The sequence below is a fragment of the Poecile atricapillus genome, chromosome 25, assembly GCF_030490865.1.
Source record: "Poecile atricapillus isolate bPoeAtr1 chromosome 25, bPoeAtr1.hap1, whole genome shotgun sequence".
In the NCBI taxonomy this organism is placed as follows: domain Eukaryota; kingdom Metazoa; phylum Chordata; class Aves; order Passeriformes; family Paridae; genus Poecile; species Poecile atricapillus.
In genome coordinates, this window is record NC_081273.1 from 4,259,992 (window position 1) to 4,284,959 (window position 24,968).

Genomic DNA, 24,968 nt, shown 5'->3' on the forward strand with positions numbered 1-24,968 from the left:
CCAGCTGAAGTCTCAGAGCTCTGTGTGAGTTCAGCTGCCTGTGGAACCCTCTGGAATGTGCCTGATGTGTGTCCCCTTTTCCTGGCAGTGCTGCTGGGCTGTGTCCTGCCCTTTCCTGCACAGAACCAGGGATTTGTGTCCTGTCTCTCCTCCAGCCTCCCCAGGGACAGCATTTTCTGCGTGCTGAGCTGGGTCTGACTGCCCTGAGCTCAGCCCCACTGGCTGGGGGGCTCTGAACTGGGGGAACCAGCTGGAAATGGGTTGGTTGGGATGCTCAGAGCAGGGCTGGCATGGATGCAGAGGTTAATGATGCCAGGTTAATTAGCTGTCTCCATGGAGCAGTGCTGAGCAGGGAGGGTGTTGCCCTCTGTGAGCTCACACCTCGAGTGCTGTGTCCAGTCTGAGCCTGAAACAGGTCCTGGAGGGGCTGGAGAGTGTCCAGGGAAAGAAAAGGAGGTGGGGAAGGGACTGGAGCCCCAGGAGGAGCTGAGGGAGCTGGGAAAGGGGCTCAGCCTGGAGAAAAGGAGGCTCAGGGGGAATTTCTGGCTCTGCACAAGTCCCTGGCAGGAGGGGACAGCCGGGGGGATTTGGGATCTGTTCCCAGGAACAGGGACAGGAGGAGAGGGAACGGCCTCAGGCTGGGCCAGGAGAGGCTCAGGGTGAACAGCAGCAGGAATTTCCCCATGGAAAGGGAGCTCAGGCACTGGAACTGCCCAGGGAGGTCCGGAGTGCCCATCCCTGGAGGTGCCCAAGGAATGCCCTGGCACTCAAGGCTCTGGTGGGGATGGGTCACAGCTTGGACTGGATGATCTTGGAGGTTTTATCCAACCTTAATGATTCCATCATCACTGGAGTGCCCAAATCCCAGAGGAGCTGGCTCTGTCTTGGCTCTCAGGCTGGAAGGAATTGTTGGTTTAACTCTGGAGGTCCAGGGACCAGCCCTGGGACAGCAACAAAGCTGCTGTGACAAACTTAAAATACCCTGGGCTGCACACTGGGAGATAAAAACCTTAGGAACTACTGAAATAATTTCATTTTTGTGACATTCCAGGATGATTTTAAGAGGAGGTGACTTCAGACATCTTCATGAACTAAAACACCCTAAAGAGGGGCATTGATGATGGTGCTCACTGGGTTTTTTTACAAGAGGAATAGAAACAATAACCCAAATTCTCATCTCTCGCTGCTTTATTGATCATTGTACATCAGTTCAGTTCAGTGGGATGCTTCACCACAGGCTCTAGAACAGAGATATTACAGTGGTTGCAAAGGAATGTATGATTTTATGGAAAATTATGGAATGACTGTAAGTTGTGAGTCTGTTCTTGGTGATTTCTGCATGGATTTCAGTGAAGTGCAGATCTTGGGACGGGGTTCTGGCTTTAGGAAAAGACTGACAGACACTGGCAGCATGTGCAAACCAGAAACAGAGATGAGGAAATTTGTGTCAGGATCTCTGTCAGGTACAATTTAAGCTGGGATGTTTAAATAGAATTAAATAGTTTGTGGGGAAAATTCACAATAGGAATGCCGAGCTGGGTCCTGGACTGGAAGCTGATTTAACAGCCAACAAACTGGTCTTTCAGGGAGCTCCAAAATGGATTTTTGGGTCAAACTCTTCCCAACACACAGATTATCCCACCTCAGCTTATTGCCAGTGGGGTTTTCACCCCTCTAAACAAGAAGCTGCTGGCACAACTCAGCCCTTAAATGGTACAAAGTGAGCTCCCCGTGGCAGCCTCAGTATTTTAAAACTCTCCAAAGTCGGGGCAGTTGCTGTCAGCAAAGGGATCCCGTGCTCTGCGTGCTCCCAGCCTGAGCTGAGCCAGGAAAGGCCCTGTCAGGTCAACAGCTTTCATTTCCTATTGAGCTTTCCTGGAGAGCTGAGTCACATTCTGCTTCAGCCTGCAGGAGCACTCACAGCAGGAGCGTCAGGAACACCTCAGCCCATCCCTGAGCCAGAGTGGCCCTGACAGATGGGGGGAACTCACTCAACACTCAGCTGAAATGGAGAAAAACTTTCTCATTCTTTTATTGAGTTTACTGAGTGCAGTGAGCTCAGGGATGGGGAAGATTTGAGAAGCACAAACACCCTTCCTTCCCCTTTGCAATTTCTCCTCATGCTCTTCTGCTTCCCCTTGGCTCGGGATCTTCCATATTCTTCAGAATTAAGAATTAGCTTTGTTGATTTATTTAGAGATTAGTGCAGCCTGCTTTTATAAAGTTGGAGAAGGAGCTGAAAAAGCAGAATTTGCTCTTCATCAACTTGAATATCTCTTTCTTTGCTCTGATAAGCAGCTCAGCTATAACCAGAACAGCAGATATGGATACAACATAACAGTTAAGATATAATTTATATTCTTATTTTTAAAAAAATTGCAAAAAGCCCTGATTATTTGATAATTAAACTGTTTGGCAGTAATTTTGTGGTTTAAAATAGGGTAGAAATGTGTTTGTTTTCCCTTGGCCATGGTCTCAGCGCTGATCCTGGAGTTCTGCACTTGTTGCCAAGGGTTGGGATTGGAGCAGCTGGGATCTGGATGTGGTGGCACTGCAGTGTTCCTCCTCTGTGGCCTTAAAACAGCAATTTCAAAACAGAGATTCAGGGACCTGTCCTTAAAAATAACACAATGCTTCAGCTCAGAAGATGGCATGAATTGGAGGCAGTTAATTTCCATGGCTTTCAGAGTTTCTTACTCTTTGTTGATGCTGAATCACCCCCTGGTTGAGTAAATCACCCCCTGGTTGAGTAAATCACCCCCTGGTTGAGTAAATCACCCCCTGGTTGTGCTTGATGCCTTCTACACATGTAGAAATAGAAATAAAAAGCCTTGGATAGTTATGGGAATAGAAATAAAAAGGCTTGGATGGTTATGGGATGGGTCCCAGGGACTGTGTGATCATTCTGCAGGTCACATTCATTCCCTGGGGTGTTTTGTTCAGGCAGAGGTGGAAGGCTGGAGCTCTCCCTGTCCCAGCTCCTGGGTGTCTGTCCAGTCCTTCTGCCCTGTTGTCCTGTTTTAGTTTGGTTGGGAGCTCCTCCTGCTGAGCTCCTCTCCATCCACCGTGTCCTGGGCTGGCTGTAAACTGGAATTTGTCCCAGCTTCAGGTGCCCAAAAGGCTCAGAACTCTCAAGGTCAGTGGCTCAGAGTGGCACAGGAAGCTCCTGCTGGACACAGTGGCCACGGCAGAGCCCACTTGGACTTTTCTCCAGCAACAAAAACATCAGGGGGGATTTCAAGGACAAAAAAATCACCAAAGTTCCCCTGCACACAGAGAGCCCAGGGGAAGGGAAAGACCCCTCTGTCCCTGGCAGCACCCACTTCCCACTTTGCTGCTCAGGTGCCTTCAGCTGCAGGAGGTGGAAAGAACAGAGAATACAAGCCCTGAAATGCTATTTCCCTCTGTTTAAAAGGCAGGGAGAGCTTATCCATCCTGCTAGGCCCCCAAGTTGTCTCTATTTGCACATTTGAAGCGCCTTTATTTGCTGTTGGCTGTTATTTTGGGTCGGTGCTGCCTTTTCTTATTTCCCCAGGGGTAATTTGTGGATAAATGGGAGGCACTGCAGCATCTGTGGGGACGAGCAGCTCCTGGATCCTGTTGGTGACACATTTGTGGCCCTGCCTGCTGCCACCTGAAGGGCTCTTTAGCAGCACTCCTCGTGTGCTGGGCACGGGGAGGGGGGAGCCCACAATATTATGTCACAAAATAGAAAACACCCGACCCTACAGCAGCTGTAATGGCATAATAAGATAAGTGCGAGGGAGAAACAGCAGGGCATAATAGGTACTCAGCTGCCTCTGAGATGGGGCCTCTGTATTTACCTGGATAGAGGAAAGCAGGCCAGCATGGGGACAGTGACAGTGTGAGTGCTCCAGGAGGTGGCTGTGGGTGAAGGGAAAATGCAGCAATCCTGGGTGTTATGTAATAAATAATAACAATAATATCTGTGCTCGGGCCTGCTCGGCCTGAAAGGCTTCACCCGGCTCCGAGTGCTGCTGGGGCCTCTTTGGTGTTGGATTTCTTAATTCCTTCTCTCCTCCTGGCTCTCTAAAAGCCTCTGCGTGGTGTTTTGGGCTTTATTGTGTCTGGAGGGGAGAGCAGCTCTCATCTGCCTTTCTCTAGCCAAAAAAGGCCTGGATTTCAGCTGCTTGTAGGGCAGAGGAATGGGGATGGATGAGCAAGGCTGGGAATGTCGGGGCCGGGCTGGAGCACCCATGGAAGGTGGTCCAGCCCTTGGCAGGTGGGATGAGATTTAAAGTCCTTTCCAACCCAAACCAGTCTGGGACAGGGAAACAGGAAATCAAACAGGGGAAATCCCAACATTGCCTTCCTTATCCACCCCACACAGCCCGGCTCCCACAGGAGGGATTTTGCTGCAGGTCGCAGAAATCTGGGCTTGGTGATGCTTTGGTGTTGAAGTGTAGAATCTCTCAGGCCATGACATGACTTTCTGGCACTCGTAACCATTTTTTAAGCTGGGTTTTCTCTGCTGCTCTTTGATGTAGACTCAGCTTTTGCTCGTGGCTTTGTGGCTTATCTACATCCCCAATTTCACTTTGCACTTCTTTGCTGACTTGGGTGAAGATCCTCCTGTTTAAGTGATGAGTCATTTTTACTTGGATGAAAATTTGCATTTTTTTTTTCCACAGGGGCACTTAGGAACAGGTTAAATGAACCATTTAGATGATTGAGAGGGAGATGCCAGGGGAAGTGGAAATGTGTGCTCTGCTATTTTGTTCCTCTTTGCTTCAGATTGCTTTTATTCATTTAATTCCTGAGATGGGGATTGCTGAGTAGTGCCTCCCTCTGCATTGCCTCCCTTTCCTGGATTTCTTGGGCTTAATTGGTTGGAATTCATTGATGGATTTGAAATGGTTGTTTTCCCTGTAGTGCTGTGCCATCGAACAGAAAAATCCACGTTATAATTCCAGGAATTGTCAAGATGGACTGAATGCTTGAACATGCACAGAAAGATGCACATAGGAGTCTTTAGGAATGAAAGATGTGGAGTTAAAAAGTAGAAAATGAAACTTTGAAATATATATATTTTGTGAATTTTCTCAGGTGGAGCCAGTGGTTTTCAGGAGGAAGATCTAGTTAAAAAAAATTAACCCGAAAGTGTGAAACATAATGAATTTTAGAATGTTTCTGAGGGGCAGGGGATCTTTCCATAGCTTCTGTAGGAAAAAAAGAATTGTTTTTTTTTTTCCATGATGTGCTGAAATACAGGTGGTCACACAAGTTGCAAAGGGACGAGCTGAGGGGCATAACCTGACTTTGAATCTGAAATAAGAAGGGGAGATTTGTTCTTATCCCAAATATCATCCCAAAAGATAATGCCAATTTGGAATGAGAGTTTGAAATAACTGAACCATTTTGAGTAGAGATGATTTGTAAAACCAACCCCAGGCTGAGTCTGTCCTGGAGGAAAAGGAGGACCTGTTGAAATATCACTTATTAGGAGTTTGCTGCTTTTCAATTGTAGCTAATTCTGAGTAAATGGTGTATTAATAATTGGGTTAAACCAATTCTTCCCATGGAAATGTAGGTTCTTGCCTGCCCTATTTACTGGAATATCAGGGGCTGTCCTATTTTCCAGGTGTTTTCCTCTCACAGGATGCATAAATCCTGCCTCACCAAAGGGAAACTGAGGCACGGAGGGGAGAGGTGGCCTGAAAAAGGATGAACAAAGCTTGAAGGAGGAGCATTCCAAATTTGAGGCTCAAATCCCTGGTGGCACAGCCATTTGTTCTTCCAGCACCCGGATTATCCCTGGTTATTGATGGATAATTTGGGTGGTGGGGAGCGCACGCAGGGAAATGCACATTTAGGAGCTGGAATAGGCTGCGATGCCGATGGGGGCGTTTTGGGAAGCGGGGTTTGTTATTAAACATCCTCTGTGCGTGGGCACCGCCTGTGTGCTTCCCAAAACCCGGGCTGGGCTCTCCTCGCTCTCCTCCCGATTTTCCAGCACCTAAAGAAATCCGGATCGCCCCCAGCCGCGCTCAGCCTGGCCAGCCGGGGGTTTCCATCGGGAGGAATGGCCTTTCCATCCCTCTGGAAGCGGCTTGGCAGGGATTTGCTCCATCGGGAGATGATCCGAGGGGTTCTTTAGCATTTTCGATCCTGCGGAGCGATGGGGAGCGGGGCTTGCCTTGACCCTGGCGCCTGGCCGGAGCAGCCCGGCCCGCCGTGTGATGCTCCCTGCCTTTGTCCTTGCTCCCAGGCAATTCCTGGTGCGCTCAGCAGATGTCTTTTGTTCCTGACAAAGATTGCTCATCCGATTGTCCGGGGTTAGCGGGTGTGCCCCGTCCCGCCCCGGCTCCCCCTTCCCCGCCAGACTCTGCCCCTCCTTCCCCCAGTCTGGGAACACCAGAAGGAGCCTGCTTTACTTTGGGCTTTTTTTTTTTATTTATTTTTTATTCCTCCTCCTTCTCCCCAGGGGTCTGGCTGGATTATTTCTGAAGCTGGTTTCTTTCTTCTGTGAAAGTAAGCCAGGGGAAAATAGATTTAATTTTTTTGGAGGGGTTTCTTGGGCAGCACCTGGGTCCCACCTTGGCTAAATCGGCATCAATCCCTCCTCGGTTTTGGTGTAAATCTGGCCCACAACATCTAAATAAATTGTCTTTTTTTTGGAGGAGCATTTATTTATTTTTATTTCTTTTATTTGCTGTGTGGTAATGCATTGCATCAACCTGCCAGAAGGGATGGGGGAAAAATTGAGGGACAATGACAAGGATTTGTGTGGCAGCCTACAGGATTTGGGTGCCTGATCCACTTCTCTCTGCTGCCTGAATCTGCTGAATTCAGCATTCAAATCCAGAAAGACAAATCCCTCTAAACCAGGAATTGCACTCTTTTGTGGCCTTTAGGGCATTGGGGGATTTTGGAGGTGCAAGTGAGGATTGGGGGATGCTGGAAAAGCAGGGATCTGGCAGCTCCAGGGTGTCCTGGAATGTCAGAGCGAGGAAAATGGGTGCAGGGGCAGGTGCTGGGCAGCAGAGAGAGAAGGATGACTTGTGAGGCTGCAGCCTGGGGCAGGGAAAGCTGATCAATTCTTAATTGTCTCCCAATGACTTCAGAGTTCAAGGTTTTCCCTTGAATTCCAAGATTTTGGCAGGATAATTTGAGATTTCTGCTCCTTGTGGGGTACGTGAAATCCAGGCCAGTCCAGGGCTCGGCTTCTCCCCCGCTTGAGGAAGGACTGGGAAAGTTTCTGCCCTGTTCTCTCTGTGTGCTGCGTTGTTGTTTCTCTCTCCAAAATTAAGAAAAATAGGAATGGGTGTGATTTCTGCACCAGCCCCCCCAGCCAGGCTGTTTGTCAGCGTTTTGCTGCTTTATTGGAACTTGTGGAACCCGAATCAGGTCCACAAGAGCTGCTCAGAGGCCCATTATTCTCCATTATTATTCCTTGTTGTTCCAGCATTTCTTTTTCTCAGGAACTAAACTTTTTTTCCTTTTTAATTTAGTGTGGTTTCACTTAAACCCACACTTTTCCTTCTAAAACCACCATAAATTACTCTGTTACCACCTTGCCTCACTGACTGCAGCTTTGTTCACATGGGATTCTTGGAGAGGAGGGGAAATTTTTTTTTTCCCCCTGTCACCAGTGGGAATTGGAATGGAGAAAGGGCAAATTTGAAATAATAAAAAAATCTGTTGAAGGAGAACTGCTGGTGCTGAAGTCACCTTTTGGTCAGTCCTGTATGTGATCCCCCTCTTCTGGCTGTCTGCGGAATTGGATGCGGAGGGAAGTGGAGACGAGCACAGACAATGGGATTTGGGCGAATCCCATCATTTTCATTTTGCTGCTGGGAATGAGGGAGCAGGATGTGAATTTGCTGTGTTTTGGACTCAGCCCGGTGTGAGATGTGCTCTGTGTGAGATGTCCCAGCTATATTTGACCTGACTCTATTTTTAGCGTCTCTTGCAGCTGGGGGGGGACTGGTTTGTGCCTGGGAGAGGTCAAGGCGTGAAATGTGAAATGTGAAATGTGAAATGTGAAATGTGAAATGTGAAATGTGAAATGCTGCCCGCGTGCTTTGGTCCTGCTTTACGTTTTATTTGTCTGCATAAAAATCCTGGTGGGAAGGAGGCAGTTTTAGAGCCAATCCCAGCACACCCTCAGGAGGGGCTGTGTGAGGCAGGAGTAGCAAAATAAGCAAGAACAAAAATCCCGTCAGGTGCTGTGGATAAGAATTTGGAATGCGGGGTGAGGAATCAGGTTTGGAACCTCTGGGCTGGAATTATTGCTGTATTTTTCTGGGTGTAGGAACGGAGATTTTATTTGCAAGCAATTTCAAAGCCATATTTATATCCATGTCCCAGCTCTATCTTCCAGAAACTGAGCCGGATCATAAAGGTCATTAAGCACAAACGTGTTCCTGACTCATTGTCCAACATTTGCCATCTTGCTCCCTGGTATTCCCTTCCTTTTTGCAGCAGGAGCCACGCTGGAGTTCATAACCTCTGCCCAGATGTTTTAGAGGAGGCAGGAGAATATTCTGGGGAAGGTGTTAAATTACAAACTGGGGTTGGATGGAAGAGAGAACTAAAATCTCATCATTCCCTCTCTTCCCAGCTTAAGGAAGCAGCCTTCCCTTACTGCTATCCATCCTTTCCAGGGAGAGCCATGAGCTGAAGTTTCCTCTCTTCTTTTGTCCTTCCTGGGCTCAATTTCCTGCAGTTCCTGCTGCTAGAGATTGAATGTGGGTGCTGGACCCACATTCTGATATAATCAGAATATTCTGAGTATAAAACAAGCCAGGGAATCTTCCTGGAGTCCAGATTCTTCTGGAATAGAGGAGTCTCTGTTTATCAGGGCTTCAGGAAAGGCTGACCCTGAAATGGGGATGGAAGGAGGCTGCTCCTGGCGCTCAGGGAGGTGTCAGACAGGAGTGGGTTTCACAGTTGTGCCAACTGGGGGAGACACGTTTTCCTTAATGCAATGGGAGATGATTTTTGAGATGTGTGAGTGCCAAAGCATCCAGAGCACTGCAAGGTAACCTTGTCCCCTGTGCCCAACAAAAGCGTCCCCTTGGCCTTGGCTGGGAGGAATCAGCTCCAGGTTGATAAATGGTTTGGACTCAGGGTGATGAGATGATGTCATGAGCGTGTTTGAAATCACCTCACCCCTCTGCTCCTCCTTCCCCCTTCCCCTTTCCGTGCCCAGCGATCTAAATAACGAAATCTGGGCCAAATGGTGCCTCTGGGAGATGCCACCGTGCCAGGAGCACTCGTGTCACCCTCAGAGCTGGACCTGCTGCTCCTAAATCAGGCGCTCGACACCTTCTGGGGAAGCAGCGTGGGAAGGGGCGAGTGAAAAACCTCTGCAGCCCTGGGCTCTGCCCCGCAGATCCACCTCCCTTTCTGCTGGGAACTTTCCGAGGAGTCATAAATTCCCTCTGGCTCTGCGCTGAATGCAGAATTGATCGGACTGCAGGAGCCAGGGGGGATCAATCGGGCGTCGGGAGCGCGCTGGAGACGCGTCCACCGTGGGCACAGGGTGTGCCCTGAGCATCCATCTGTCCCCTGGCCCTGCTCCCTCCTCTGCCCTGGCCACTGCAAATGGATTTTTTATGAAATCCAAAGGTGTGGCGTTAGGCAGCTCGGAGCTGTCTGTCTCGTCAGGGCTCCTGTTGGAGGCTGGGGTGGGTGTTTGGGGTTGTTCATTAGCAAAAATCCACAGAAACTGCGCTGAGGATGTTCTTCCTCTGCGTGAGGGAAAATTTCCTTTGTTTTCCCTACAAAACCCATCAGGTTCTGTTGCCCTGATGGAGAAATCAGAGCTGCACATGTGCTGCTGGCGTTTTCCAGCCAGCCAAGAGCCACATCCCCCAAGGTGCTGAGCCATTCCCCAAAAAATGGGGCACCTGCAACATCCCCCATCCCACACGGAGACAATTCCAGCTTCCCAGGGAGGAAAAGAAAAGCAACAGATGCTGAGTCATCAGGCAGCACTTTTACAGCACCGTGCTCACCCCAAAAAGCTGCAACTGGGTTGGATTTCCTTAACCAGGGAAGCAGGAGAGGATGGGAGGGCATGGAAAAAAAAATAAGGGGGGAGCAGATTTAAGGTGGTTTTGGTAACCTCTGTATGATTTCCAGCACTGCTTTGTTTTTGAGTGTATATATGTATACGTATATATTTCTTTTTGATTGTTTTTCTCTTATTTTTTTATTCATTTTAATCTGTCTCAGTTGCTGCTTTTTGTTTTTCTCCCCTTTTTATATTTTTGCTGCAGTCTGTAGGCAGCTCCTCAGCCATGGCACAGTCATGTAAACTGCTCTGAAGTTAAAAGCAAAAAAGAGATTACGCTGTCCTCCTCCTTTATTTCACGGATGCTCACAATACCTTGAAGAAATCAGCGAGTTTTTTTGGAGAGGATTCAACTTCCAGCCTGCAAAGGGGGCTCTTGGGCTTTCCAAGGGGCGAAGCCGCATCTTCCTTTTCTTATCCCAACCTTGCACCTCTGTTTTGAGATCATGACAAAGACCCCACAAACCCCTCTCCCCTCCCTGAAGAATCAATCAACCCCAACTAATACTTTAATGACTCCTTTTCCTACCAAGGAAACAAATTCAGGAGCGTACACACACACACACACACACACACATGCATGAACAAAAAAAAAAAATCTATTTTTTTTTTTAAAAAAAAAGGAGCTAGAGGCTGAGGAGGACCTCGTCTGGTCAATGAAAGAAAGAGACGGATGTCTGGTGCCATGGCAATGGAGCAGGGATTACTTTGCACTGGAAAATAGGTTCTTTTTTTTTTTTTTTCCTTTTTTTTTTTTTCCTCTTTTTTTTTTTCTCTATTCCAGTTTTTTTTTTTTTTTTTCTCAGGCAGCTAAGAGTTGTCACCGAGTCTGAGAGGCCCATTTAGAGGAAAACGAGCCTCTGAGGAGAATTGAATGCTTGCTTTCAGCGGCTGCTGCTTGAACAGTCTGCTTTGCTTTTCGGGCAAGGCAGGATGCAAACACCCAGATTTGTTTGGAGCACTTTCCCAATCCCTGTGTGTGTTGCATATGTGTGTGTAGAGAGCCATAAAAATCCCAGCAAATGGGAGGAACATATATTAATAACAAAACTACATTTCAGTGCAGAAGCTCTTTATCCTGGCTATGATTCCATGAGAATTTCTCACTGGATTCTCTGATTTTTTTGGGGGTGTATTTAGCATTTTGTTGCCATTGGGCTGGATTTTGACCAAGATTAATTCATTCCATTGAATGCAAGTCGAGACATTTTGTGACAAAAGGTATTTTTTTGGTGGAAAAGGCCAATTTGTGGAGATTCTTCACTGGGAGCATTTTCCTTCTGTGCTGCTTCCTCCCTATCCCCAACTCAGAATGTTTCAGGGCTTGTTTGTTTGTTTGAATTTGGTTTTTTTTGTTTGTTTTTATTTGGTTTTTTTGTTTGTTTTTTTAACAAGTCACTAAGTTTCAACCTGAAGAAAATATTTTGGTCAAGGCTCCATTTTGAAAATTCATTTTATTTAACAAAGAAATTTGTTATTTAACGAAGAAATCGCTCCCATTGGCCAATGGAAGCAAACCAAAGTGATGCTATTTTCAATTGGGATTTCTTTAGCTGCCTTTTTGAATTTCTGAACTTTTAAAGTATTTTTTGGCTGTGGTTTTTTTTCTTTTTTTGTTACCTCTTGGGGTGAAGGAAAGGCTTCTTGCCTGTCTGCCAGCCAAGAGATGAAGGTGTTCTCTGATCTGTGAATCATCCACCCACCAGGCTCCAGACAAGCAGATACCAAATAGATTATTTAAAGCAGGTAAAATGGAATAAAAGACCTTGGTGTGACTTTGCTGGCCTTGGCCAGGCAGTCCCAGGTGACAGCTGGGGTAGCTCTTGGTGAATTCCCCTCAATTTCCCACCCCAGAATGTTCCTTGCTCTCGCATCTGGGGTAGATCAGGAGATAATTCCACTGCAAAATGGGATTTTTCAGTGCTTTGACCTTTCCCACATGGATTTGGGGTGAATTGGGTTGATTTCTCCCATTTTTAAGGACCAGGAAGTGCATGAATTTTGCAGTCTGGGTCATTTAAGCACACATTTCACTGACATCAACAGTGACACAAGCTGCAAAACATTTATTGATGTTCTGAGGCGAGGTTGCTTTTTCCCCATGGTAAAACTGCCTTGATCAATGAGCCAAAATATGTTTTTAAGATATGCTAATCTTGCTCTATATGTGCCCTGCCTTTTGCATGGCAGGGCCACATGAAAGTCTTGAAATCCTGAATTTTTTCGTGCTCTCTGTCCTTTCTGGGCTGAGTCGATGCTCTGAGCTCTGCTGTTGTAAATGGAATGTGTCTCCTTTCTCCTGTCTGCAGTGAAAAATAGCTTCTCTCTTTGATCTTCCCCTCATTTGCTAAAAAGTAACCAAAAATAATCCCCCCCCCTTTTTTTTTTATGTTGGGGGTAGGTGGTGAAATGTGCCAGGATTAAAAAAAAAAATAAAATAAATGTGACCCTCCTTTTCAGCGATTACAAACTGTGAAACAGAAAATCTCTGTCCAGGTAAAAAATTTGAGTTGTCATGGCAACAGCAGGATGGCTATTTATTTTTGGATTTCCATTTTCACTGATTTATTTAACACATTGACAATCCATTTATAATGAAGAGGAATTCAAGAGGGTTTTTGTTTCTGCCTGGGTTTATACCGAGCCAAGGTTGGGTTACTTTTCACCAGAGAAAATAAGCAAAGATAAAAGAGGTAAATAAAAAGGAAACCTTGTGGCTTCTGGGGGCTTTTCTTGTAGGCAAATACAGGCACACAGGAGAGTGAAGTCATGACTGACTTGTTTATTTTGTCTTTTAGTGCTGTAGAACAGAACAAAGCTTTGAGCGCAGGGCAGCTGCGAGGCACAGGAGCCACAGATGCTCACCTCCACCTGCCCTGACTGCGTGCCCAGGCTGCCAGGGAGAGGTCAGCAGAGCCTTTGCAAGTGATTCCTCCTCTCCATCTCCCCAGGGAGAGCCCCCAGGGCAGGGGTAAAATCCGTATTTCTCCTTTTGGTGGTGACCTCTGTGCTCTCAGGGCTCCCCCAGGCTCAGCTTCGCCTGCTCTCTGTTCAACCCAGCCCTGCTCCGGGGCTTGGGAGGATCTGCCGGAGTTTGGGGAGCCCAGACACTCCTTCTTGTTGGCTTCTAAAATTATCTAACTGGTTTTACCTCATTTTGGGGTGTTTGTGCCAAAACTGGCTGTGCTTTGTTCTGGGGAGGGGATGGTTTGCCAGGGCAGGCGTCCCTCAGCCAGGGGATGTGTCTGGAAGGTTTTGTGCCTGAAGATCTGAGCCATCCCTGCATCCAGCTCTGGATCCACAAAGTCAGAGGTGCCTGGGGATTTTCCTGCCTCCCAGCAGAGTGAGAGCGCTTGGACAAAAGGGAAATGCAGCAAAACACCCAGGAAATCCCTGGAATTGAGGAATTCTCGTGTACCCTCCTCCCTGGAGATTCAGTTTGTGTGTGTGCCTTTGCCATCACATCACAATCACATTGCCACAATTAAGCCAAAGCTTCAGCGCTTGGTGACTTGAAAACCTTGGAAAATTGGGAAGTTTGGGGCAGATTTTGCAGGAGGGAGAGGTGGAATCCAATTGGAATAACCCAGGGAGAGCAAACACAGCAGATTCCTGCTGCAGAACCTGCCTGGGAGTGTGGAGAGGAAGGAATTCTCTGCTTGGGTTTTCTCCCAGCCCGTGTCCCTGCAATTTATCTGCAGATTGGCTCCTCTCTGGGATTTGTTTCCTGGGATGGATTTGGGTGACTGAGATGGATGGCTTGAAAAGAACTCAGTGAAAATTACGATATACTGGGGGAAATCTCCAATCATTTTCTCCCATTATTGCTGCTTGTGGCATCAATCCTGGCTGGTTTTCAGGACAGGAGGGCAGCACCTGCCCAAAGTGCTGCACTTCTTGAGGCCAAACCTGTTAATGTGTGAAACATGGGCTTGGTTTTGAACCAGGCAGTCCAGGAAAAGGTGAGGTTAGGAAGAAAATAAAATAAAATCAAGTGTTATTTCTGGCTGGGATCTTGAGCCTGGAGGGAGGAGAGTGTCCATCAGCACTTCCCCCTTTTTCTCCTGGCGGAGCATCCAGCTTGCAAATTGTCTTTTGGGGGCTGGCAGTTGCGGGGGGGAAGGGTGGGAAAACCCAAGGAATCAACTTCCAGACATAAATACAATATGGACAAGTCATAAACATTATTAAAGCAAGTCTATCCCTGCAGGGCAGGTTTTTGCTCATAATGCTTTCCTGATTGCGCTTCCGCAGCGCCGGGGAAGTGAATAGCGGGCTGATTATCCACGGCCCGTGATCTACAGCAGCGGAAAACTGCTCCCTTTGTGTGCCAGGGGGGAACTTGGAATATTTACTGCCAGGGAACAGCCGTCCTGGGCCCTGCTGCACATCCACAGCAGCTCAAACTGGCACTGGGGGGTTTGGCCGGGTTCTCCTCGTGTCCCCCCTCAGCCCAAAATCTGCCCCTCTTTGGCAAAAAAATGGGCCCAGGGTGGGGGGTCCCAGCCCAGGCTGAGCCACCAAACACTTTGGGGAGTGGGAGGGTCAGGGGATGGGAGCTGTTGCTTCAAAGGCAGAATATAGTGGAAAATAATAATAATATTCATCATCATCATCATCATCATCATCCCAATAATACTGAAAAAAGACTCTGCGATGTATCAACAGAATTGTCACTCATTTCTTTTAAAACCCCCCAAATTTGGGAGAAATCCAAATATTTTCTTCGACCCAGTTGTCCAGCTCATCTGTGGTATCCTGGAATATCCTGAGTTGCAACCCCAAGGATCAGAATTTTCACTGATTTTGTTCAATATTCCATGTGCAGCGTGGCACTGCTCACTGGGAGACTAGTAACAACAACAACAACAACAACAATAACAATAATAATTATATTAATAATATTAGACTATGTAATTATTATTATTATTATTATATTAATACTGTTATATTAATACTATAATTATATATACTATTAGTATATATTATATATATACTATATATACTATCTATTATATTAATACAATTTTCACTGATTTCTTTTGTTTTTAAAAAAAACAAATCTGAGAGAAATCCAAGCCCTTTTACACAATTTTTTCCTTGGAGCCTGTTGTCTGCCTCATCTGAGGTATCCTGGAATATCCTGAGTTGGGAGGGACCCCCAAGGATCAGAATTGCCACTGATTTGTTCAATATTCTGAACTGCTCACAGGGAGAGTCCAAATCTGTGCTCAATAACCAGAAAAAAATCTGGCTTCATCCAAACCTTGGTGTTGGCAGAAATATCCCATAAAAGTCCCCTTGTGCTGGATCCAGTCAGAGCAGCAGAGTTTTTAAGCAGATGCTCAAGGTGCAGTCATTTCATTATTCAATTATGACAGAATTCTCCCCAACAACTTAATGAACATTCATTTGTGATGTATTAAACCGTTTTTTCTGTTGAACATAAAGATCAGTGCTAGGAGCTATACATTCTGCAAGATAATTGCACCGTGTAATTCTGGTGCTTCAACAATTTATACTGAAATATTGATGGATATGTTCCAACATTCTTTTTTTTTTTTTAATTATTTTTTTTTATTCTTTTTGCAAGCATATTTCATAATCTTTTAAATATCTCTCCCCTGAAAACTTTAATGTAAAGTACAAATCCTCTTATGTAAGAGAAGTTTAATGCTTCTGGATATTGCTAAGCAAACAAAAGCATTTCAGAGCCATTTCTGTTCTCAGAAATAAAAGAAATTGGTAACAGAAGGTATTGTAAATATGAATTTATGAGGAATATGCAATAGCAGAAGGGCATGACTAAGAAAAGTTCAGGGCTTCTCTTCAATATCAGAAATACAAAATATCTTTTCTGATTTTTCATTAGCATAATGAAGGAAAAAAAAAAAAGTTTCCATTTTCAAATAGGAATTTATGCTAAGTGACATTTTGCATAATCTCCTTAGGAGAGGCCCTCTGGAGTTTTTCTGTATGTGGTTCCAGAGCATTGACCCAAGGCTTGAATGAAGAAATTGAGATGCAGGGAGGTTGTACAGAGCAGTGAGGAGCATCTCAGAGAAGGAACCTTGCTCAGGAATGGGCTGGGAGAGTTCATTCAAGAGGTTTGAGTGTCTGCTGTGAAAATCAAACTTCAATCAAGGAAATGAGAGTCATTAATAAGTAGCCAGGATAAAGGATTTTGTTGTGAATTTATTTAAACTGTGCTGAAAACTCTTGGGTTTGCTCTAGGAGGAAAGTGTTGGAAGATTGCTGCGAGCTTTGCTTTACCCTCTGGGGATAATTGGCACAGAAAATTTACCTGTGACGTGCTCTTGGTTCCTGGTGTGGGAACAAAACATAAACTGGAGAGAAAGACCTGTGAAATCCATAAAAACTCCTGGAATTTGTCAGTGTCCTGCTCAGGTGTGAACTCACGATGCAGTTTCTGTGTGTGGTGATCTGGGTTTGCTGCTGCCCTGAGCACACCATGCCAGGATGGTTTTCTGGTTACTCTTTCCTACTTTTTTCTCTTTTTTGGTGCATCTTTCCTGCTCTTTTTCTCTGCCCCATCCCTGGGAATGTCCAAGGCCAGGCTGGGTGGAGCTCTGAGCACCCTGGGCTATGGGAGATGTCAGTCTCCTGCTGAGGATTTAACTATGACGTGTCCGGACAAAATTTCAGAACCCTCCTGGTTGTCCCCAGCCGTGTCTTGGAAGTCCCCAGGCTGGCAATGAGCCATGGATCAGCTTTTTACCCCTTCAGCTCCCTCTCCAAGCCCTCAGGGCTGGATGCTCTCCATGAGAATGGTGACATTCCTCCACCAGGAGCTGCCCCCAGCCCTCATTCCACATCACACAGGTGTCCAGTAGGAATCAGATCCTAAAGAGTGCCAGGCCAGCTGCAATGTCCCAATCCCAGCATCCTGAGCCCATTTTCCATGGGAATGTCCCAATCCCAGCATCCTGAGCCCATTCTCCATGGGAATGTCCCAATACCAGCATCCTGAGCCCATTCTCCATGGGAATGTCCCAATCCCAGCATCCTGAGCCCATTTTCCATGGGAATGTCCCAATCCCAGCATCCTGAGCCCATTCTCCATGGGAATGTCCCAATCCCAGCATCCTGAGCCCATTCTCCATGGGAATGTCCCAATCCCAGCATCCTGAGCCCATTCTCCATGGGAATGTCCCAATCCCAGCATCCTGAGCCCATTTTCCATGGGAATGTCCCAATCCCAGCATCCTGAGCCCATTTTCCATGGGAATGTCCCAATCCTAGTGTCCTGAGCCCATTTTCCATGGGAATGTCCCAATCCCAGCATCCTGAGCCCATTCTCCACCGGAGCTGCTGGGCATTGCTGCAGCCTGGTCCTGGCAGCAGAGATGTTGCCCAGGCAGTGCCCACCCAGGGCTCTTCTCCTCGGGCTGGTGCCATCCTTTCTGGCCAGGGGCACAGATCGTGTCCTGAGCTGTGCCAGACACGCCGGTTGTGCCTCGTTTCTTCACGTCAGCCTGGCTGAACAAGAAAAGGAGCTCTCTCTGTATATTTATATCTGTCCCAGGGGTGTTCATGGATAATCTGACACCTTGGGGTGCTCCTGGGGGATGCTAGCGAGGCACCCAGCGCAGCACAACGTGTTTTGGCAACCAGGAAGGGGTGGCAAACCCCGTGCCCGCCTTTCCTCCTGCGAGCCTTCGTGTTTCTTTTTTGGCACATCCCCGCAAAGAGGAACAAGATGCAAAATCCTGCCAAAGCTTCTTGTGGAATAGATGACATTTATATTGTTATGCAGTTTGCTGATCTAAACATACCATTGCCTTGCCTTGATAGCCCAGGGCAAGTGCTAATCAGCTTGTTTGGTGGGCACCCTGCCATCTGAAAGGGGGGACACAAATAGAGACAGTTTGTGCATCATCCACCAGCCTTGCAGGAACACGATTCCCAGCTGAGAGCATGGAAATGTGTCTGTCTCCTGAGCGTGTGCATGTTGGCATGGAAAAGAGAAGTGACAGCGTTAAATAGGATGTTTTTGGAATAAATCAGGGTTGTATTTCGTAGCTGCTGCGAGCTGGCTTTCGCTATGTGAGGGGGAAAGGGTGGGAGCTCTGGGGGTCACCAAATTTGATCAGCTGAGCTGAGACCCCGTGGGACTGCTCTGTGTGAGGAGCTTTGCTTCTCTCTTTGTCCCCTGCGGCGTCACAAAAAGGTGTTTGGTCTCACGGGTAATAGGGAACATGGGAAATTTGGGTTCCTGTATTTTCTTCTGGGAAATTTCCCCTCTCTGTGCTCCTGGCGCCACCTGTGTGTGTCCCAGGACCTGGATTTAATTGGTGTCTCAGGATTTAGGACTTGGATCAGGGTTTGCTGGAAGGGTGTTCACTCTGGATTGCTGGGATGGATGGATGATGGATGATGGATGGATGATGGATGATGGATGGATGATGGATGATGGATGATGGATGGATGATGGATGGATGGATGGATGATGGATGATGGATGGATGATGGATGGATGATGGATGATGGATGGATGGATGATGGATGGATGGATGGATGGATGGATGACGGATGGATGGATGATGGATGATGGATGGATGGATGATGGATGGATGGATGGATGGATGATGGATGGATGGATGATGGATGGATGACGGATGGATGGATGGATGGATGATGGATGATGGATGGATGATGGATGGATGATGGATGGATGGATGGATGGATGATGGATGGATGGATGGATGGATGGATGGATGGATGGATGGATGATGGATGGATGGATGGATGATGGATGATGGATGGATGATGGATGGATGATGGATGGATGATGGATGATGGATGGATGATGGATGGATGGATGGATGGATGATGGATAGATGGATGGAGGATGGATGGATGGATGATGGATGGATGATGGATGGATGGATGGATGGATGGATGGATGGATGGATGGATGGATGGATGATGGATGGATGGATGGATGATGGATGATGGATGGATGGATGGATGATGGATGGATGGATGGATGATGGATGATGGATGGATGATGGATGGATGATGGATGGATGGATGGATGGATGGATGGATGGATGGATGGATGATGGATGGATGATGGATGGATGGATGGATGATGGATGGATGGATGATGGATGATGGATGGATGATGGATGGATGGATGATGGATGATGGATGGATGGATGGATGATGGATGGATGGATGGATGATGGATGGATGGATGATGGATGGATGGATGATGGATGGATGGATGGATGATGGATGATGGATGGATGGATGGATGATGGATGGATGGATGGATGATGGATGATGGATGGATGATGGATGGATGATGGATGGATGGATGGATGGATGGATGGATGGATGGATGGATGGATGATGGATGGATGATGGATGGATGGATGGATGATGGATGGATGGATGATGGATGATGGATGGATGATGGATGGATGGATGATGGATGATGGATGGATGGATGGATGATGGATGGATGGATGGATGATGGATGGATGGATGGATGATGGATGGATGATGGATGGATGATGAATGATGGATGGATGGATGATGGATGATGGATGGATGATGGATGATGGATGATGGATGGATGATGAATGATGGATGGATGGATGATGAATGATGGATGGATGATGGATGATGGATGGATGGATGGATGGATGATGGATGATGGATGGATGGATGGATGATGGATGATGGATGGATGATGGATGATGGATGATGGATGGATGATGGATGATGAATGATGGATGGATGGATGGATGGATGGATGGATGATGGATGGATGATGGATGGATGATGGATGGATGGATGGATGGATGGATGATGGATGGATGGATGGATGATGGATGATGGATGATGGATGATGGATGGATGATGGATGGATGATGGATGATGGATGATGGATGGATGATGGATGGATGGATGATGGATGGATGGATGGATGATGGATGATGGATGGATGGATGGATGATGGATGGATGGATGGATGATGGATGATGGATGGATGATGGATGGATGATGGATGGATGGATGGATGGATGGATGGATGGATGGATGGATGGATGGATTATGGATGATGGATGGATGATGGATGGATGGATGGATGGATGATGGATGGATGGATGGATGATGGATGGATGGATGGATGGATGATGGATGGATGGATGGATGGATGGATGATGGATGGATGATGGATGGATGGATGATGGATGGATGGATGATGGATGATGGATGGATGATGGATGATGGATGGATGGATGATGGATGGATGATGGATGGATGGATGGATGATGGATGGATGGATGGATGATGGATGGATGGATGGATGATGGATGGATGATGGATGGATGGATGGATGATGGATGGATGATGGATGGATGGATGGATGATGGATGGATGATGGATGGATGGATGGATGATGGATGGATGATGGATGGATGATGGATGATGGATGGATGGATGGATGGATGGATGATGGATGGATGATGGATGGATGATGGATGGATGGATGGATGATGGATGATGGATGGATGATGGATGGATGATGGATGGATGATGGATGATGGATGGATGGATGGATGGATGGATGATGGATGGATGGATGGATGGATGGATGATGGATGGATGATGGATGGATGGATGATGGATGGATGGATGATGGATGATGGATGGATGATGGATGATGGATGGATGGATGATGGATGGATGATGGATGGATGGATGGATGATGGATGGATGGATGTATGGATGATGGATGGATGGATGATGGATGGATGATGGATGGATGGATGGATGATGGATGATGGATGGATGTATGGATGATGGATGGATGGATACAACTCTTTGACAAAGGCATCCGTGGAGAACAAGGAGAAGGGGCTGTGTTTTGTGCCAAGGAGGATCCTGTGGCTCAGGAGCAGAGCGGGCAGGGTGTCGTGGTGGTGTCACTGTGGGTGACCTGATTGAATAAAGCTGCCTTCAGACCACAGGAAAACGCCCTGCTGTGACTCCAGGAGAAATTCTGGTTGGATTTAAGGAGAGGAGGAGCCCCAGAGCTGGGAGGGTGGTGCAGCTCAGTGAGGCTGTGGCATCTGCAATCCTAAAGATCTTCAGAGCTCGTGTGGACACCAGCAGATTCCATTTTTAATTCAGCCACGATCTGAGTGATGGTTCAGGTGACTTCCAGCCGTCTTTTACACCCCCTGCACTTTTCTTCTACAAACCTCTGTGGCTCTCCTGAGATTCTCTGGATTTGCAGTCAGGTGAGGATGAGCCTCTCCATCCTCATCCTCACTTCCAGCAGCACCTGAAGTGCCCTCAGTGCCATTTCCCACCCTTTTTTGGCTGTTTGATGCACATCCCTCCCCTGTTTCTGTGCACCCCTTTCCTGTTTCCTTGTTTATCCCCCTGAGTGGATTTTTAGGGCTGTGTTTTAGGGAAAACTCCACCTGTGGGCATTCCACAGAAACAATTACCTTTCAAAACCCCTGAAGATGGGCTGAAAGTGGATACTTGTATGAAATAAAGCAGGAATTTGGGTGTACAAATACAACTTGAGTTCTTTCTGGTAATCTGGCCCCCATCCCAGCCTTTTTGAAGGATAATCATCGTTCCAAGAGAGGTTTTCATGGACTATAGCATACACTTTATATTTCACTGTGTAATGGAACCTTCCCTACACTCAAGGAAAACAATTTACAGAGCTAATTGCTGAACTCTGCAGATATAATCCTTTAAATGGGTTCTGTTAGATAAGAGTTTATGTTAAAAAAGAAGAAATGTTCTAGAGGAAAATTATTGTTTAGGGAACATTGATTTGCATGAATTAATGTTTTCACTTCAGCTGAGAGTTAAAAATGGATACTTAAGCTAAGCCCCATTTCAGTGTAACATCAATGCTTCATTAGTTCTGGTGTGAGCTGAAATCCATTGTTTGTTTGCTTTTTTTGAGCTGGCACGGGATCAAACTGTCCCAAAGATTTCATTTTCTGAATTAAACAACAACCAAAAAAAAAAAATTAAAAAAAAAAAGCCCTGCATGGACTGTGAGAGGGGAGGATGGCTCAGAGTTCTCTTTGTTACTCACTGCTTGAGTTTAGACAATGCTCTCCACCCTCCTGTCTCAGCCTACTTATCAGGGAAATTAGGGGTGGTGTTAATGATCTCACCTGACACGGTTGTGGCAGCAATGAGCTGATGAATATTTGCACAGTACAATATTTGTACAGAGGTGCTGCATCACTTGTGCTGCAGGAGCAGCCATCTGTCACATCCCTCACCTTTAAAGTCTGCCAGGAGCGTTTGGGGCTGGGGCAGCTTTTACAGAAATTGGGGTTTTGGTCGCTGTTTTTATGGCTTAATTCAGAATTTAGCCCAGGTCTGAGCCTGCTGCCAGTGCTTTATAGTCCCTGAAATCTGGGTGATGGCACAAAGTGAGAGGTTCAGAACTGTTTAGGAGGTGTTAATACCGAACTAGACACAATATTTAATTGAATTTAATTTAATTTCAATCCCTTTTCTCCCATGTAGCCGAGTGCTGGCGGCAGATTGAGAGAGAAGGAATAAACCCCAGCATTTTAAAGCCACCCCGTGGAACAGAGGGTATGTAGATTTATTTTCCATGGCTTTCTTTAATTATCCTGCCATTTCTGTGTTATGCTTACCCCAGTTATATTCAGAGGAATGTTTCAGAATCAGGGATATCCAAAGAGGAAGAAATTAAGGGAAATATTCACATTGAGGCCACTCCCAGCACGTGACCAGAGCTGGGCTCTCCAGCACTCAGCAGCAGAGAAAAATCTGGAGATAATTTCTAATTCCACCATGAATTCCCTTCTTTTCCAGGGTCTGCCAGTGCTGGTGAAGTCTCTTTTGGGAAGCACACGGAAAATCTGCCATCCCAAATCCAGCTGCTCCTTCCCCCTGGCAGCAGCCTGAGGAGGAGCTGTTTACAGGTGAGATGTTCCATCCTGTCACCTGGAGGGATGAGCCTTTTTTCCTTGTGCCAGTTGGGAATTGCACCGAGAATTGAGAGCTCAGGAAAATGCTAAACTCGGATTTATTTGTGTATTTCTGCTGTGATGTATCACACAGACCCATTGCTGCCACACATTTTTAACTTGAAATTACGGATTGGAAAAGGGTGAGCTTTAAGAACTCTTCCAACTCCAATAATTCCATGATTCTCTGAAATTCCTGGGTGCAAAAACACATGCTAAGTGGAAAACAGCCTTGACTCTCACGGAGATCATTAAAACCTCCCTTTATTTTATTTGACACCCACCACGCTGCTCGGAAAACTGGATTTCTATTTGAAATCCCTAATTAAGGATGGGAATTTCATGTCAGGCAGATGCTGTCACTTTCTCCCAGCCCTTCCAGCAAAAATCCACGTGCATTTTGGTGCCTTGGGCTCTGAGATTGGAGGATGGCTTTGAGAAGCATCTCCCTCCTGGGACCTGATGATGCACAGGGCCAAGTTTAATCCCAAAGTTACAGCACAGGAAGAACCCCCTGAAAACACCAGGAATTGCCACAGGATTTGGGCAGTAAACACAGGCTGGGACAGTCTGGCTATTTGCTTTAATCCCCTCTGGTTCTATTTTGAATTTGCTGTGTTCCTACTTGCTAAACCACTTTCCTTTTTCGCCCTGTTTCCTCGTGGCAGCAGGAGGAGGAGGAGGAGGAGGAGGAGGAGGAGGAGGAGGGATATTTTGGAAGCTGGAAAAGTGCCACCATTTCCTGCAGGGTTTCTGAACCGAGCACTGCCACCCTCAAACTCTGAACCACTCCAGGGTTCCCCACAGAGCTTCCCCATCCTCCTACCAGGCAGGGCAGGACCCAGGGGAAAGGATTCAGGTTCCTGAAGGTTTGAGAAGATGAGGGAGTTGGGATTTAGGGGCTGCTGCTCCTTTAGGCTCGGCAGGAGGGGTTCAGGGAGCCTAAATATTGTCAAAATATTGCCAAATATTGCAAAAATATCAGAAGTGCAAGCGCATCCTTGAGCTGGATGAAGCACTGAACAACCCAGGACAGTGGAAGGTGTTCCAGTCCATGGAACTGGATGAGCTTTAGGGTCTCCTCCAACTCATTCTGGGAATTTTATGATGCCTGATTTATTTTTTAATTATTTTTTGCTTCCTCCCAGCATAATGAAATATGCCCAGGGTCTTACTGCTACATGTTTTGGTGTGGTTCAGCAGCAATTCCTGGGGAGAAAATCTCCAAACCTGTCACAGAGCAAAGCCTCTCTTACGGAGGAGGAAACAAATCTCGCTTCTACCTATTTTTTTTTTCCCTTTTCCCTCGAGCTGAAATTTGGGAAAGTCATTTCACATCAGGTGGTGAGGCTTGGAACCAGCAGGAAAAAAAACCAAACCCCTCTGGTGTTTGCTCATTTCTTAGGTGCACCACAGTGCCCACAGCTCCTCTCACCACTCCCAGAGAAAGTTTGTGCGAGTCCTAAAATAATTCCATGCCTCTGGCCCACCATCATCCCCATTTGGTCAGCCTTTTATAGAGTAATTACTGTTTGACAAGGCACCACAGCTGGGGCTGGGCTTATTTTGGGTCAGGAGATATAAAAAGCTGTTTGGGGAAAAAAACCCCCAACAAAATAAATAAGATGCCTGTGCTTGTTGATCTGTCATCCTAAAGAAATGAGTGCAGGGAGTTGTTAATTTGCTTATTATTTTGGATTTTTTTTTGCTTTAAGGGTTATTTGTGAGAGAATTGGTTTGGTACCAAGGGCATCTAGCCTGGCTAATTCAGATATGTCACTAATTACCAAAATTCTAATTATTCTGAGGTGTTGTGGTGATATTGGGACAGTTTGGTGGGGTGGCACAAACCCAGGGAAAGGGGTCAAGGCTTAACCATGGGAATTTTATTTTCCTGAAGAGGTGATGGGT

The 24,968-nt window shown here is 46.6% G+C and overlaps 1 long non-coding RNA gene across 1 annotated transcript in view; it reads left to right on the top strand.

Annotated features, from left to right (window-relative positions):
* Positions 1-23,007, top strand: part of LOC131588280 (uncharacterized) — a 63,009-nt gene extending 40,002 nt beyond the window's left edge. The window contains exons 4-5 of the long non-coding RNA XR_009279547.1: positions 22,588-22,659; positions 22,903-23,007. This is a non-coding gene — a long non-coding RNA (uncharacterized LOC131588280). The remainder of the gene's footprint in view (positions 1-22,587; positions 22,660-22,902) is intronic.
* Positions 23,008-24,968: the final 1,961 nt, after the last annotated feature.